The sequence below is a fragment of the Mastigoproctus giganteus genome, chromosome 12, assembly GCF_048544385.1.
Source record: "Mastigoproctus giganteus isolate SK-2022 chromosome 12, ASM4854438v1, whole genome shotgun sequence".
NCBI lineage: Eukaryota > Metazoa > Arthropoda > Arachnida > Uropygi > Thelyphonidae > Mastigoproctus > Mastigoproctus giganteus.
The window spans coordinates 170,666,889-170,680,106 of NC_143586.1; the positions used below are offsets into that span (position 1 = coordinate 170,666,889).

The 13,218-nt window shown below is 36.0% G+C and overlaps 1 protein-coding gene across 1 annotated transcript in view; it reads right to left on the bottom strand.

Annotated features, from left to right (window-relative positions):
* The window catches only part of LOC150077590 (FAS-associated factor 1-like), a 377,947-nt gene that overhangs the window by 91,055 nt on the left and 273,674 nt on the right, over window positions 1-13,218 (bottom strand). The gene's annotated exons all lie outside the window — the stretch shown is intronic.

Sequence of the window (13,218 nt, forward strand, 5' to 3'; positions counted from 1 at the left end):
GAGTACCTTGGTTGGTAAACGGTATGCAAAGTGGTATATTGTCTTGTGGGAAATATGCACTGCTAATATCATTTTCATTCAATTTTCCAATGAAGGGCAAAAGAAAAGAATCACAATTTCTGCATTTATTGTTATTCAAAAAAGATGGACTCAATTATCAGACATAGGTAGTAACAAGTTCAAGAAGTTGGTTAATGCGGTGTGTAACATTACAGGCACCTTCAATTTTTTTTTCTTTAAATTAAATAATTTTTTCCTGTGATTAACAGAAGCAAAAAGTAAATACAGTTATCTCCTTATCAATTAATTACTAAGATTATAACTTTATAGAACACTAGACAAAGAAGTTTTGTAGTAAATCACCGAAGTCATTTTTTTTACATCTCATTCTGAATGCCTTCACAACGAATATCAGGAAACTCGTGAAGGCATTCACAATATGCGATATAACAAAAACGATGCCATTTCACCTACTTTGGTGATTTACTACAAACTAAAATGGTCATCATCATCAGCCATTTTCAATCCACTGCAGGATGAAGGCCTCTCCAGCAACTTTCCAGTTCCTTCTGTTTTGTGCAGTGGCCATCATTTACTACCCACAAACTCATGAATTTCATCTGCCCATCTCTGCCGTGTGAAACTAAAGAAGAAACTAAAATGATGCTTTGCACTAACTCGTTCATCTAGTAAATTTCCAGTAATCTGAGGCTTTTAGCACTAAACCCTTTTAAGTACTTTACTATTGCAAACCATCTGGCATCTTTCAATGTGGAGTTAAACTTCATAACTGAGTTGCCACTCATTGTATCACTGTGATACCTACCCACCCACTGATGAGAGACCAACAACCTTCGAAAGAGTGCCGTCTAAGTGGTGTATCTGTCGAGAATAAGTAACATTACTCTTCTCTACTGGCAAAACATTGCTTATTCGAGGTAGCGCAATATCAGGCAACTCGTTGTGAAGGCATTCACAATATGAGATGTAACATAAATTATGCCATTTCACCTACTTCAGTGATTTACTACGAACTGAAATAATGATTTTTCACTAACTTTTTCTAGTAAATTTCCCACAGTCTGAGGCTTTCAGCCCTAAACCCTTTTTAGTATTTTATAGAACACTTAATAGAACTGTATAGTTTTACTTTCTGTAAACTGAGTTTAATTACAACTGTACAATATTTATTACATTCCCCCCACAAGCAACATCATGTTTACTAGTCTTACATAATGATACATATGAAGCATGGTGAACTGTCTAAATTAACAATACTGCATTAAAACTACATTTTATCTACCAATTCTTTTTTTCCAGACTAATTTCATTGGCTACCTAATATTCCAAAAAGGATTCATTCCAATGTCATCCTTTCTCAATGTATCAGGATTACCAATATTTGTAGTGATTTTACTAATATCAGAAAAGTCTATCTTAAAGTTATTGGCACTTTATTTCTCTTGACTGATCTGCAGTATCAATTTCACAATATTAACAATTTTAAAAAATGATCACCTGGTTATATTTATTACTACTATCAGAAGTTAGCTATAAAATTTATAGCTAACTCCTGATACATTCCGATTTTTCTCTAACTATATTTGATTTTATCCTGCTGGGTAATGGCTGGTATATTTCAAGCACAGCAGGTTGTTCAGTTAATTTCCTTACCCATATCTCTTTTTCTAGATCTGTACATTCTGTAAATATCATATGCCTCTTCACTGCAGTTTCTTACAATGTAGTAAGCTTTTGCCCACCAATTAGCTACTACAGGGAAGGGGATAGTGCTATTCCTAGACTTCTAATTGACCCCAGGCAAAATATTCATCTTGGGGGCCCCCTCGTAGAAATATTTATTTAAACTTTAATGACTAGTACATTATTTACATATACTTTAAAAGTTTTCACATCATTACCTTATAATATTTAGTTGATATAAATTTGTCCATAATGTTCAATGTTTTTATATCTTTTTTAGTACATCTTGTTCTATTGACTATTATAGCCAATCCATTAAATATTTCTTGGCTAATTATTGCGCATGAATATGTTTTAATCATTTTGAGTCTTGAAAAACTCCTCTCTCCAGACACAACCGTAATTGGCAATGTTAATAATATCCGAAGCAGTCATGTTGGGACATATTTCAACTAAGTTTTTTCTTGAATAAATGTCAATAATTCTATGCAACCAATTTTTTTTCCTTTCAAAATATGCTGCCAAGATTGGATTTGTTGACATAACTCTTTGGCATCGATGTTGTTGCTCCCATCTTCGCCAGTCAGATTTCCTTCAAAGTGTTGAATTTTGTTACTATTGCACTTTCAAATAAATTCATAAAATTTTCTGATTTTAGAATAAGATAAAAAGTCAAGGATATTTCATTCATCTGATCAAATCTTTCTTGTAAGCTAACGATAGCTACATTGTTCATTATATTAAAAAATTTCGTTCAAGCCATTTAGTTGGATCAACACAGCAGTCATCTGATGAAATTTCATTGGTAAATGAGCTTTTTTTCCCTAGAAACTCGCACTTCTGGTAACACTGATGGTACTTGCAACTCAGTTGCAATGTCTATAGCTTTATCCACACACAATTTAAATCCCTGATGTTCTAAATTTGTTTAGTTGACTAAGACCACCTTCTATCAATATCATTGCAATGTTCATATCAATTGTACTACCATGGCCTTATTTACTTTATTTACAATACTCAATATTTCATACCAAACAATTACACTTATAATAAATTTAAAAGAAGTAATTTTTTGTTAACAAACCTTGTATTTCAGATTGCAATTTTGCATTGTTTCCTTTGGCCCGATTTCCTTGATTTCATTTAATGCAGTTGTAATATCCCATAACTGATATCGTACTGCTTCAACAGCTTTTTATCTTTCCTTCCCATCTTGTTTCTGGTAGAGATTTCACAATTTTTATGTGCCCTTTTAAAATATCCCACCTACTTGGCAAAGCAGGGCAAATCGCAAATAATCTTTGTAATATTCCAAAAAATAATTCTGCTGTTGTTGAAGAATGTGCTGCATCAGATACAACTAAATTTAAATTATGCACAACACACGGAACATAAAAAGCTCTTCTGTTTACTTGCAAAATTCTTGCTTGTACCCCAGTACATTTACCTTTCATATTACTACCGTTATATTATTCTTGCCCACGACAGTTACTGAGGTCGATGTTCTACACACTGCATGTGCACGTGCGTGTGTTTTATTTGTTATTCTTATTTAAAAATATCCGACTTTAAATTTGTGCCCTCAGAACTCTGTTTAAGGTCCTATCTAAAAGGTTTTGCAACTCTGAACTGTCTATGCTATACCTTTTTTTCTACTTTTTCTTCACATTCTGGTGGTTGACTCTTGATAATGACACCAGGCTTGTGTGTTATATGAAGTTCTCCTTATGTTTTTTATTTGTATAATCTTAATATTTTTTACTTGTATAGTTTTTAATATTAGAAGTGGCAGATGATGCAAGAAAGCAAGCTTATAAAGCATCAGCCAAAAACAAATCTACACACTTTGCCCATCCATACCTTCCAAAGATTTGTCTAGTTCTTCATTAAATTTAGTCAAACACCCACTTCCACAACAACAGATAAAAGTTTGTCTTTCCAACAATTAACCACCAGTTGGCTGAAGCCAAACTTCTGCACACCTATTCTGCAACCATCCTTCCTCTATTTCAATTTATGCCTCCTCATGTGTGCATAGTTTCAGCAAGAGGAAGAATGCCATCAACATTTAATCAATCCATTTAAGGTCTTAAATCCATGGCCTTGTACAATGGGCTAATCACTGCCTTATCCTGCTAGCAAAGTTTCTGTATATCATTCACAAAATGCCATGAGCTGTCCTGGCAGCCTGTTTGCACTGCTCAGAGAACTTCATATCTGACTGCACAATTACTCATATTTCTTTTTTTCATTTTCCACTACCCTGAGTGTAGTTTCACTCAGTTGGTAACTTAATCTAAGTTTACTGTTACCCATATGCAGTGCAAATTACTGTCACCCCTGCAATTCTGAATGCTAAACTTCAACTGCATTTCTTGACCCATCGACCTAATTTTCCAGATCATGTTGCAGTAACTCACCCTGATTACTGTCATTAACCACCCTGCCAACTTTGTATCATCCACAAACTAACATTAAGTCTGATATACCTTGATGGATATCATTAATAAATATTAAAAATAACAATGGGTCCAGCACTGAACCTTGATGGACTCCACAAAGGTCAGTGCCCATTGATAACTGCTGTTTTCTTCCACTCAACCATCCCTTTATCCATAGAGGCAATCTGCCCTTAATTCCCCATTGCTCTACTTTGTACACAATATCAAAATTATTATTTTTTGCATCCAATTCCTTGATTGCTGTACCATAGTACCCAATCAGAATGGTGAGAGAAGACTGACTCTTAACAAATCCATGCTGTGACTTACTATAACTGCATTCCTGTCTAGATGGTCCTGCATTACTTTTTTAACCAGTGAATATTAATTAACATTAAGCTAATTAAATCTGTTAGCTTAATGTCTGTTTTCATAATTACTCATCACTTTTTTATTGCCTTTTGTGACTTTGGGATACATTCACACATATCCAGTCCACAGGGACCGTGCCTGAATCTAAAGATGTTCTCATAATTATGCCTAACAGTTTGCTTATCTTCCTTAATACAAGTGGATAGAGTCCATGCACTCCAAGGCATTTTTTTATGTTTAGCTTCAACAATTTCTCTTCTACTTTTTTTTTTTTTTCAGTTATCACAAAACCACTTAGTTCCCTGTTAGAGTTTGATAAATTTCTGGCATCCCCTTCTCTAAAGAATTTCTCATGTATGAATATAGATACAAAATATGTATACAGTTGGTCAGCAACCTCAGTAGGGTCATCAACAGCTAACCCATTGACATCAAGTGGCCCAATGTGATTCCTTCCTTCCTTCTACTGTTAATATAACCATAGGAGTCTTTGTTTCTGTTCTTTGCATTCTTTGCCAAAGACTTCTGATAATCTGCTACCTTAGCTTGCCTGACCTCCTTTGCAACTTGATTACAGACTAATTTATATATACCACAGGCTTCTGTATGACCTGATAATTTATATGCAACCCAGCATATTCCTTCTCTGCCACAAGTCTCGTCAATTCATCTGACATCCATTTAGGTCTAAACCTTGAAAAATATTTCTTAGTTGGTGTGAAAAGCCTAGTAGCTTCTATGATTATTTCCCTGAATGTTTCGCATTTATAATTTGATGTTGATAACATCACTTGATCCCACTGCATTGAATTTAAAGAAAACCTCTCTGAAAATAACACTGTCGTCACCCTTATGAAAGTAGTTAGGTCTTTAATTAAATTCCAAATGATATACTGTGATCGGTGCCACCCACTGGGTCTTTTACGTGAATATTCTTAATGCATAAATAATTGCTGCTGAATCCAGGTCAAGAGTAATGCTTCCTCTTGTTGCCTCTCTAACATGTCACTAGAGAAAACAGTCATCCATAAATATACCAAATTCTTGCTAGTGTGTGAGTAATAAATCCACAAATTCCAGTCAATGTCTGAAAGTTAAAATTCCCCATTAAGACATTGATTTAATGGCCCAATCTATTTCTCTGTATAGCTGTTTGGTATACTCATCATCAGTTATTATGCCTATAGAACATTCATACTCTCATTTTTATTTTCTCATTGCATATGACACAAACTTACCAAACATTGCACTGGTCACCCATGTTGGCTGGGTGCACTGTCCTAGATTTAATATATTTCTTAACTAAGAGCATGGCCCCACCCCTCCTGTTCTTCAGCATCCCTTATGTCTAAGTGACACCATGTTTCAATATCCCTACAATGTCTACATTTCACGATTTAATCAGTACTTCAAATTCATCAAGTTTATTTACAATGCTCCTTATATGCACATGTTCTTATCTTAGTTATCCTAACACAGCCCAATGTCGTTCCATGATGACCCACAGCAGGGCTTGAATTCCCTAACATCTATTGGAATAAGCGGCAGCTTGGAAAGCTGCCGCTTATTCCAATAGAAGCAGTTCAAGAATCATTTTCACCTCTGTCAGGGTTGCAGTTTTCCAACCCGCCTATAATGCCTCAATAGCATCAGCAATTTAAGTGTATCCCATATCTGTAAAAAAAAAAAAGGTTCTCCTGCTAACAAGCACAGACCATGTTGAGAAAAATTTTACCCTAAGGCCTTGTACACCCTCACTGAACTGACCGACAAGACTCTCAACAGGTACTCCATCCTACCATGTCTGGGCAGAATTGCAGAAATGTTTAAATTCAATCCCAACATCACCCTATATTTTCCAAGTAAGTCCTCAGATCTTCTACTTCTAATATCACCAGCACCAACTGTGTACAATATTATCATTCTGCTCTATGTCATCCACTTCCAACCCTGGTATAGGCAGACACACCTTAGTCCCACTTCACCCACCCCTCCCACACAATACATTTCCCTGACAATACAGTCGCTGGCATTTTACAATTTTTTTTTTAAATATATACTGTGATTTCTTTCATTCCTTTACTGTTTTCCATATATTTCTTTACTCTTTTTCTAAATCACTTCACTGTATTACTTATATCTTTTAACTTATATTCATTATAGTCATTGGGTTCTTTCGAACAGTGGCCCTAGTCCATGAATGCTTTTATAACTGTTACTTTCTTCCTTTTTTATAAACTACACACACACACACACACACCATGATCACTGAATTATGATCACCTCATCCATAATGGACTATGCTGCATGGTTTGCAGTATAAAAAAAGCCAAAGAGCTTATGCTAGAGCAGTGGTAATTTGCATCTGGTTGTGTAAGTGATAAAGTAACTGTTATGAGTCATAGTGATGATACCATGGAGTTTCAAAAGGGCATGACTGCAGGTGTCCATGCATCAGGTACTTCCACATCAGAAACAGCATGTCTTATCGGTGTACAAACATTGCTTTCTTGTACACTGATAAGGTTATCAATTGTGTACAAACAATGGCATCAAACAGGTCAAACTATCTCCCACCAACAGAAATGTAAAGGATTAAAAAGTGGATGTTCATGATAAGTGAAGGGTGCAGTGCATTGTACAGGCTCGATGGCAATGACATTGCAATGGAATATGGGGAATGCAAGAACAGTATCCAAATTGCAATGCACCACACACTCAGATGTATGGGGATCCACAACAAATGACCCAAGAGACACCCACTCCTCACCACCATCATCAATGGCAAATGCTGTGGTGTGAACAATGTGCTGGTTGGACACTGGAGGACTGGAAATGAGTGTACTGGTTGGACGAGTCTAAATAACTGGTGCCACATGCCTTCAATGTACCTTCCTTCTGCATGCACACATGTGCACACATTTGCTCCATCAGTCTTCAAAGCTTTAAAACATTCATTAAAATTGTGTTTTTTAGCGCATTGCTTTGGCACTTTTTCTTTGATGTCATCCACAGAAGCAAAACAACCCTGAAGCCTCATTTTTAGTTTAGGGAACAGCCAGAAATCAGACAGTACAAGGTCAAAGGAGTAGGGAAGCTGCTGAATTACTGCAATTTTTTTTCGCAGCCAAGAACTGCTGAACTGCCATCACTGTGTGACTGGGAGCATTGTCATGATGCAGGATCCAGCCATTCTTCCTTTTCTGGGGTAGTTTTTGCCTCACATTTTCATGCAAAGTGTCAAAACCTCAATGTAGTAAGCAGCAGTAATGCTTCTAGCCTCCTAATTACAAATTCATGGTGCAATGTCTTCATCGTCACAAAAATGATCAGCATGACTATGACATAGGGTTTTGTTGCATGAGACATCTTGGGCCATGGGGACATTTTTGTGTGCCATTCAGATGATTCCACCTTGGTCTTGTGGACATAGGCCAACATTACCCAACTCTCATCCCAAGCGATCATGATCATGTTTCTTAGTAAGCTCGGATCCTGCATAGATTTCTCAAACAAATCACCTGCATTGGATTTCCTGCAGGTTATTTGATCATCCGACAGCAAGCATGGAACAAACTTTGCATACGCATGACCCATCCCTAAATCTTGTATCAGGATTGTGTATACCAAGCCTACATGCAGTCTAACTTCATGAACAATCTCAACAATAGTCATTTGCCTATCATTTTGTCCCTCACAAAAGTGAAGCAACTCATACAGAAGTGAAGTATTTCCATCGTTTCATGATGTCAAGAGGTGTCCACTGAAGGTTCATCTTTCAATATTTGCTAACTGTTTTTAAATGAATTAAACTACTTGTAAACTGCTGTGTTCTTCAAAGCATCGTCTCCATAAACTTTCTAACGCTTGCAAAATCTTTGTAGCATCTTTTCCAATTTTAAAGATGCTTGATGCTAGTATGCTGTTCAAAGCTGCACAATCAATCAGCTGTGACACAAGAGCAAAGTGGTTGAACCAGTTCTCACTTGGCAAGTGTGGGCACCAAGGTAAACATTAATGCCCCACAAAACCTTACAGCAGTAGTGCAAACCTAACTATCAGTGTGCAATTCCAGGAACTTTTTGAATGTATTATGTATATTAACTTGTACTAAAAAAAAAAAGAAAAAAAGAAAAAAAAAGTAAACTGCAGCCATTATCAATCCACTGCAGGATGGAAGCCTCTTCAACAATTCATGTTGAGAGAAACGGACCACAATCTGCCACAGTGGTATAGTGCGGGTTGGCAGATTGACTGTATTTAGCAATCAGGTGCTTGTACCCCAGTCTACTGAAAGAACGTGTGCTACTGCACTCCCACTCCTGACCACTCGGCTACGGAGGCCTACGTAAAAGGTACTAAAGTTCTGTTACTTATTAAAAGTTAATTAAATGAAAAACAAGTACAATGATAATCAATAAAACTCTGAGTACGCACGCAGTTACAGTAAATTTCATTTTTCTGAATTACTGAAACTTGCTACACTATAGCAGGTCTTGAGAAATAAGCATTTTCTCAATCACCACTGGCTCAAATATCAGAGTAATTATTCCTGTTATTGTTTGTTTGTTTGTTTATTTGGTTTTTAGGAGCATTAGCAACTAAGGCCATATTGCTCTGGGGATATGCGGTAGTCATTCCCTGACCTTTCCGCATCCTCCGTATTTGGTGGTCACGGGCTCAAACACCGGTCTAATCAAGAAGCATGTGCTACGCACTGCTGCTCCTGCCCACCTGGCTACTGAGGCAGCCTATTCCTGTTACACCTGTGTAATGTAGTCATTTGGTGACTTAGCCAATACTTCAAATTCATCAAATTTATTTACTATACTCCTAGCATTAGTGTACAATGCAAGTAAACATATGCTTGTTTGTATTTTTTGTAACTTTTACAATGCATGGGCTGTGTAAGAGTTACTACAAGCCATGTAATGTTAACTTTCTGCTTTTCAAGCTACAGCATATCAAAATAGAAGCAATGTAAGAATTACTTTCAGCTCTGCTTATGGTGGTTGTTGTTGTTTGTTATTTGGTTTTTAGGAGCATTAACAACTAAGGCCATATTGCTCCGGGGATATGTGGTGGTCACGGGCTTGAACCCCGGTCTAATCAAGAAGCGTGTGCTACGCACTGCTGCTCCTGCCCACCTGGCTACGGAGGCGCCCTCTCCTTATGGCTGCTGTTAAACTAATAATCTAAAATCCCCAAACTAGCAGTTTTATAACCAAACACTGCCATGATGGTATCAGCAAATATTGTTGCACCCCTTGTACTTAAGGGTATCCAATCTCTGTAAAAACAGTACTATATTGTATTGAGTCTTTGCACAATCTTTCCGATACCAAATTGATTGATAACTGTTCTACAATATTACTAGCTGTTGTCCCTAACAGACATATCTGCTCATATTCCATCTATCCTTATTGCATAAAGTATTCCCAGTTTCCTTAACAATAGAGCTGCCAAGAATGCCTTCTGTGGGACTAGCACATGATGGTCCTACAGTGAAGCCAGATGCTAGGGGTAAGCTCCAATGTTAAAGAGGGCAGCTGAGTGATGAGTCTGATTACTTTGAGATTAATAGAATCTGACTGCTTTATCTTTAAGCAATCAGATTCAATCAGACAAAATACTAAACTTCTGTTTAATTCTCTCTCTGCACCAAATTGATTGGTGGTGCAGAGAGAGAGAGAGAAATGTATATCCTGTGGTGCTATGTCCAGTAGAGTCATATCTGCATATGTAATGCACAATGTATGCAATAAGGCCTTCATTTGTTGGAGAATTGCAATCCTCACTGAGATATTGTATGCTTGCTCCTCTAGTCCTAGACAATTTCAGTTATAAAAATTAAATTTGTCCAACAGCACTAAAACTGAGTACTGAATTACAAACGCAATTCTCTGTGATACATCGGTACAATAGTAAAAACTTTACACTATTCCCAGATACTAGCAATACCAAGCATAGCACTGATAATTGATACGTAAACTTTTTTTTTTTTTTTTTTTGATTTGGTAATTGTTGGCGCATCGGCTTCTGTGGCCATATTGCACCTCCCAAGGTTTTTGCAGTACTTTGATCCAAGCCCAAGGCGGGAATCGAACCCGCGACCTTTGGGTTGCCGGGCAGGTACTTTACCCACTCGGCTAGCCCGGTCGGCACGGAAACTATTCTGTGTTATGTGAAACCATGCTGTTTGAGGTATAATTATAATGGGTTTTAATTGAATGCATACTAGAGAAATAGTCTACAAACAAATTACAATAAATCTATAAATAATTTGCACTTGATAGCCAATTAAAAGGATTTGAAATTTAAAAAAATATTGCAAAAATTTTATTAATGAAAAGGTAACAATCATGAGGGATGAGAAAAAAGCTTTTAAAAAGCAGTTGTTTATTCAGGTATTTCAGTCTGGTGAAGCCGTTTCTTCTTTTTCTCAGCATTCAAGTCTTTGTATCATCAAATCCCATCTTGTAAAATTTGCCTTATCTTGATACTACATTCAACATTCAGATTTCCATTCTTAATCGCCTCACAGGCCACGCCAAACCCCCAAAAAACTTTCTCCAGTTCTTCTGCTGAAAATTGTTTTGGCGCACTTCAGAATTGTTTTCCTCTTCTGCATATGCAATTTGCTCATCAATTTCAAGGAAAGTTGCATCATCTAAGTGGCACGTGAGTCAATGCAGTCACATACATCGGCAATGTCCAAAGTTTCGAATCACAATATCTTCACAATATCTTCGGAAATTATCTCAACTTGTGATTCAAAACCAGTGAAATCATTTACCAAAAGGGGTAAAACATGCTGCCAAACAGAATGCATGTTGTTGGCAGTGATTTCTAGCCATGATGCAGATATATTTTCAATCATATTTAAAGGGGTAAAAAATAAATTTTGAAATGAAAAGTTTGAAAAACTATCATGTCACCTTGTCAGGATGGAACTAAGAATACTGAACACTGTTGCACGTTGCAGTACAGACTGCAAAATGCAACAGACTGCTTTAATTGCAATCTGTACTGCAATTAAGTTTAAGTCGAAAATTTATGGTACATATTAAAACTCATTCAATAGCCTAGACAGGTACTATATATATATGCTGCATTATCGTAGCCGGGTACTACACAGATACTATACATACGACTACACAGCACATATGCAGAGTACCTGTCTAGGCTATTGAATGAGTTTTAATATGTACAGTAAATTTTCTACTTAAATTTAATTCAAAACTGTATTATAGTGAAACCCGTTCTGTTTGAAGCCGTGCTAAGCGAGGTATTGCTGTATATGTATTATGCAAACTTCATAAAATGATACAATATTAATTATTTGCCTACAGAATTTCCCAAAAGAGAAAATATTCAGGATTACACTTCTCCTCTGGTTCTGTTCTTCAGCAGTACTGTAATTTTCATGATGGCAATGATTTGTTGATTGGCTGGTTTGGGTTTTTTTTGGTGCATTAGCAACTACAGTAAACTCTCAATTTTCCCAGATATATGGTAAAAGAAAAATTCTGGATAATTGATTTCCCGGTTAATCCAAAAATATTGAAAAATGTTCAGCAACCTATATAAAAACTATGGCGATAGATAAAAAACAAAACAACTTACCACCCACTACTTGTGTGTCCAATACATGCTTCCCTTTATTTTTTACAATGTTGCATATGGTTTGGTCACCAACATTATAATGGTTCATTAAAGATTTAATGGATGCACCATTTCAAATTTTTGTTCAATTGAAAGAACAACTCTTTTGTGTCAAAAAAAAAAATTGACATCCCTGACATAAAAAACTAAACAAAATTTATCTTTTTGCAGCGTGATGGAAGAACAATCCACGCAATGCACTAAAACAAGCTAAACATTGTTCTCTTATTTTTTTTTTTTGAGCGGCGGATGTGAAGACAGCGGGGGTTGCAGGATAATAGGCACATTAATCTCCCAATCACGACTTATAACGGCACTTCTTTTCGTTTTTTATGACTTGCAAAACATCTGTTTATACCTTTTCTATATACCTTATTACTTGACATGATTTCCAGTTGATTTTTTTTTTTTTTTTTTATTTGGAGTATTGAAATATCCCAGTTACTCCACTTCCCAGTTAATCCACTCCTATTAAATCGAGAGTCTGCTGTATTCATTTATTTATTTATTTATCAATTTAGTACAAAATTTTCACCTCTGGGCAGCAATTTTGCCAGAAAGGTGTTCATTCTCTAACAATTTTTGAGTTATGCAATATATCATTTAAATAATGTCCAAATTAATATATTATCAATACATATACACAATTCATATGCAGGTTGTTAGATAAAATTCTCTTCAAATAGTGACAGTTCATAGGAGATAATCTGGAACACTGAGGAGAGAGGTTATTTGATCAAACTAAGGCTATAATGCACCAAAACCAGGTCATATAAGAGAACATTTAAGATTTCAGTGCCCTAATGAATTAGGTCATGGAAATCTTAACTGTGATTGGGAACAAGGATATCAACGTGCAGGCAAAGATTTTACGGTTCCACATATAACCACTTATACTTAGTACGTATAACAAACTTGATGGGGGACAAGAAATTAATATGATAATTTGGAAGGAGATTAAACTCAATACTAAAATATATATATAGTGTTATTACTACATTGGGATAGAAGTTTAGTGTAAAATTTTTAATTGTAT